General features: G+C 54.5%; 1 non-coding gene across 1 annotated transcript; it reads left to right on the top strand.

Moving 5' to 3' along the window:
* The first annotated feature begins 373 nt into the window (after window positions 1-373).
* Window positions 374-445, top strand: TRNAS-GGA. Its single transcript has one exon. It is a non-coding gene; the product is annotated as a tRNA-Ser (tRNA).
* The last annotated feature ends 4,527 nt before the right edge of the window (window positions 446-4,972 follow it).

The following is a 4,972-nucleotide window of genomic DNA, read 5'->3' as shown; positions in this document are numbered from 1 at the left end:
GACAGAGGCAGTATATCTGAGTAACAGATTCTGGGGATAAGAACTTGGGGGGCGGCTAGTTTCCTTTATTAGGAGCTCCCTAAAGACATTCGCTTGGGAAATTCCTGGAAATTTGGGGGCACTACCTGAGGGTGGGTGGAGAGTTTTGGGAAGGGAAAGAATTCAGAGGAAATCTGATGTCATAGAGCCCAGCGAGGGTGGTGTTTCCGGGGGACTTCCATAGGGTATAATGCAGGAGGAGGAGGAGGAGGATGCAGGACTAGATGGACCACTGGTCTGATCCATCAGAGCTCTTCTGATGTTCTTACAGTAGCCAACCCTTTCCTCTGGAGGTCCAACAACAGTCCCAAACCTGATAGACCAACAGTGGGGAGGGGCTGTGGCTCAGTGGCAGAGCCTCTGCTTGGAATGCAGAAGGTCCCAGGTTCAATCCCCGGCATCTCCTGTTAAAAAGGACCAGGCAGGAGGTGATGGGAAAGACCTCAGCCTGAGACCCTGGAGAGCTGTAAAGAGGGGCTGTGGCTCAGTGGCAGAGCCTCTGCCTGGCATGCAGAAGGTCCCAGGTTCAATCCCCGGCATCTCCAGTTTAAAAGGACCAGGCAGGAGGTGATGGGAAAGACCTCAGCCTGAGACCCTGGAGTGCTGTAAAGAGGGGCCGTGGCTCAGTGGCAGAGCCTCTGCTTGACATGCGGAAGGTCCCAGGTTCAATCCCTGGCATCTCCAGTTAAAAAGGATCAGGCAGGAGGTGATGGGAAAGACCTCCGCCTGAGACCCTGGAGAGCTGCAAAGAGGGGCTGTGGCTCAGTGGAAGAGCCTCTGCCTGGCATGCAGAAGGTCCCAGGTTCAATCCCCGGCATCTCCAGTTAAAAAGGGCCAGGCAGGAGGTGATGGGAAAGACCTCAGCCTGAGACCCTGGAGTGCTGTAAAGAGGGGCCGTGGCTCAGTGGAAGAGCCTCTGCTTGGCAGGCAGAAGGTCCCAGGTTCTATCCCCAGCATCTCCAGTGGAAAAGACCAGGCAGTAGGAGATGGGAAAGACCTCCGCCTGATACCCTGGAGAGCAGCTGCGACTCTGAGTAGACAATCTTGATGGACCAAAGGTCTGAGTCAGTTATAAGGCAGCTTCATATGTGTTCAAGAGAAGAAGAAGAAGAAGAGTTTAGGTTTATACCCCACCCTTCACTACCCAAAGGAGTGGCTTCCAATCTCCTTTCCCTTCCCCTCCCCACAACAGACACCCTGTGAGGTAGGTGGGTCCGAGAGAGCTCTCTCGAGGACTGCCCTTGATAGAACAGCTCTGAGAGAACTTGTGACTGACCCAAGGTCACCCCAGCAGCTGCACGTGGAGGAGAGGAGAATCAAACCCGGTTCTCCCAGATTAGAGTCCGTGCTCCTAACCACGACACCAAACTGGCTCTCAAGAGGAATAACAGAGTGCCTCTGAACATACACAGAGCGCTTTTACTTCTCTCCCCCCCCAGAGAAACCTAAGCTACTTTCAAAGAAACCCAGTACAATCTGGAGGCGGCTTTCAGCTCCGGCCGGAGCATCACCCTCCTTTTCTCCCACTGTGCCTAATTTCCCTTCCTCTTTCCAAGAGAGAAGAAATGACTCGGTCCCCCCCCCCACAATAGCCTCCATCCAGGCGGGCCTCCTAAGTGACTCCCGAGGCTCTCTGTCACCTTCATATTCGTATTCATAACGGCGACGGGCCCTGAATTATTTATAGTTTAATTTCCGAGGCAGCCACCAAAGCGCGGCCCTGGGGACGGGGGGGGGGGGGGGGGTTTGAGGCCAGGCAAGTGCCGGCTCTGGCGCTGCCGCCCCCTGCTGGCTAGAATGGGTTTGATGCTCTGTGGGGGCCGGCAACTTTGCCCCACCTGCCTCCAGCAGACGGTTGTTTGGGTCACTGCGGCGATGAAGACAGCGACAAGAGAGGGGACAGGAAAGCAGTTCTGTTCAGTATCGTTGCGGAGGGGGGTTCATCAGTGGCACTGAGAATGGGGGGGGGGCATGTGGAATCATGGCTCAGTGGAAGAGCATCTGCTTGTCATTCAAGAAGGTCCCAGGTTCAGTCCCCGGCATCTCCAGTTAAAAGGACCAGGCAGGAGGTGATGGGAAAGACCTCCACCTGAGACCCTGGAGAGCTGTAAAGAGGGGCCGTGGCTCAGTGGAAGAGCCTCTGCTTGGCATGCAGAAGATCCCAGGTTCAATCCCCGGCATCTCCAGTTAAAAGGACCAGGCAGGAGGTGATGGGAAAGACCTCCACCTGAGACCCTGGAGAGCTGTAAAGAGGGGCCGTGGCTCAGTGGAAGAGCCTCTGCTTGGCATGCAGAAGGTCCCAGGTTCAATCCCCAGCATCTCCAGTTAAAAGGACCAGGCAGGAGGTGATGGGAAAGACCTCCACCTGAGACCCTGGAGAGCTGTAAAGAGGGGCTGTGGCTCAGTGGCAGAGCCTCTGCTTGCGTCCCCGGCATCTCCAGTTAAAAGGACCAGGCAGGAGGTGATGGGAAAGACCTCCACCTGAGACCCTGGAGAGCTGTAAAGAGGGGCCGTGGCTCAGTGGAAGAGCCTCTGCTTGGCATGCAGAAGGTCCCAGGTTCAATCCCCAGCATCTCCAGTAAAAAAGGACCAGGCAGGAGGTGATGGGAAAGACCTCCACCTGAGACCCTGGAGAGCTGTAAAGAGGGGCCGTGGCTGAGTGGCAGAGCCTCTGCTTGCCCTGCAGAAGGTCCCAGGTTCAATCCCCGGCATCTCCAGTTAAAAGGACCAGGCAGGAGGTGATGGGAAAGATCTCTGCCTGATACCCTGGAGAGCTGTAAAGAGGGGCTGTGGCTCAGTGGCAGACAACAACACTCTGTCAGGAGCTGCGGTGGCTCAAGTGGTTAAGACGCTGAACTGCAGGCTGTGGAAGGTCGGTCGTTCAGCAGTTTGAGACCCGAGTGTGCCGCATGACGGAGTGAGCTCCCGTCTCTAGTTCCAGCTCCTGCCAACCTAGCAGTTCGAAAGCAAGAAATTGCAAGTGGATAAATAGGTACCCCTTCGGTGGGAAGGTAACAGTATTCTGTGCACCTTGGTATTTAGTCATGCCGGCCACATGACCACGGAAGCGTCTTCGGACAGCGCCGGCTCTTCAGCTTCGAAACAGAGATGCGCACCGTAACCTTAGAGTCAGACTCGACTGGCTTTCGAGCAAGGGAAACCTTTACCTTTACACTCTGTCAACACCATCAAGGCAAGAGATGTATGGAGGTGGTGGGCCATTGCCTGCCTTTACATATCAACCCTGGCTTCCTTGCTGGTCTCCCGTCCAATTACTAACCAGGCCTGAGCCTGCTTAGCTTCCGAGATCTGACGTGATCACACTAGCCTGGGTTGTGCTGGTCAGGGTATGGCTTTCAGAGGAGATCAGAAATGCCACTGTTGGACTTGTACCCCGAGTTCCAGGTCAGACTGTGCACCAAAAGAGGAGGGTGTCGGCCCCCCCATGCCCTTCCCTTGTGATTGTAGGTGTGTATGTGGGGGGGGGGGGTGCTGCAACATAAACATTTTGTGTAGCAGTGTCTGTGAACAAGAGCTTGGGGTACAAGTGGTTGTTGTTGTCAGGTAGACCAGTCGAGTCCGACTCTTCGCAACCCCATGGACCAAATCACGCCAGGCCTTCCGGTCTTCCGCCGTCCTCTGAAGTTGGCTCAACTTCATGTTCGTTGCATCGATGACACTGTCTAACCATCTCATCCTGTGCTGTCCCCGTCTTCTTTGACCTTCAATCTTTCCCAGCATCAGGGCCTTCTTCTCCAGTGAGTGCTCCCTTCTCATTGGGTGGCCAAAGTCTTTGAGCTTCAGCTTCAGTCTCTGGCCTTCCAGGGAACAGTCAGGGTTGATTTCTTTTAGGATTGACTGATTTGATCTCCTTGCAGTCCAAGGGACTCTCAAGAGTCTTCTCCAGCACCATAGTTCAAAAGCATCTATTCTTCGGCGCTCGGCCTTCCTTATAGTCCAACTCTCGCAGCCATACATGCCTACTGGGGATACCATTGCTTTGACCATGCGGACTTTTGTTGGCAGGTGGACCATAAGTTAAATATGAGCACCCAGTGTGATGCAGCGACAAAAAAGGCAAATGTGTATCAACAGAGGCATAACATCCGAATTGCGAGATCTCATAGTCCCGCTGTACATTGCATAGGTCAGACTGCACCTGGCATATTGTGTGCAGGTCTGGAGGCCCCACGTCAAAAAGGGCGTGGACACAACGGAGTGGGTGCAGAGGAGAGCGAGGAGGATTATCGGGGGCCTGGAGACCAAGAAGCCCTGTGAGGAAAGGCCGAGGTCTTCTCCAGCACCATAGTTCAAAAGCATCTATTCTTCGGCGCTCGGCCTTCCTTATAGTCCAACTCTCGCAGCCATACATGCCTACTGGGGATACCATTGCTTTGACCATGCGGACTTTTGTTGGCAGGTGGACCATAAGTTAAATATGAGCACCCAGTGTGATGCAGCGACAAAAAAGGCAAATGTGTATCAACAGAGGCATAACATCCGAATTGCGAGATCTCATAGTCCCGCTGTACATTGCATAGGTCAGACTGCACCTGGCATATTGTGTGCAGGTCTGGAGGCCCCACGTCAAAAAGGGCGTGGACACAACGGAGTGGGTGCAGAGGAGAGCGAGGAGGATTATCGGGGGCCTGGAGACCAAGAAGCCCTGTGAGGAAAGGCCGAGGGACTTGGGGATGTTCAGTCTGGAGAAGAGGAGGCTGAGAGGGGACAGGATGGCTCTCTTGAAGTATCGGAAGGGCTGTCAGAGGAAGGCAGGTAACTGTTCCTGTTGGGCGCAGAGAAGGGGACTCACGAGAATGGGTTTAAGATGGGAAGGTGCCGGCTGGATCTTAGGAGAAACTTTTTGACAGTAAGACTTGTGCAGAAGTGGAATCAGCTGCCTCGGGAGGTGGTGAGCTCCCGCTCGCTGGGA

This window comes from Gekko japonicus, unplaced genomic scaffold, assembly GCF_001447785.1.
Source record: "Gekko japonicus isolate JY-2015 unplaced genomic scaffold, Gekko_japonicus_V1.1 scaffold142, whole genome shotgun sequence".
Classification (NCBI taxonomy): domain Eukaryota; kingdom Metazoa; phylum Chordata; class Lepidosauria; order Squamata; family Gekkonidae; genus Gekko; species Gekko japonicus.
Note: the sequence above shows the minus strand (reverse complement) of the source record. Positions and strands in the feature narration are given on the sequence as shown.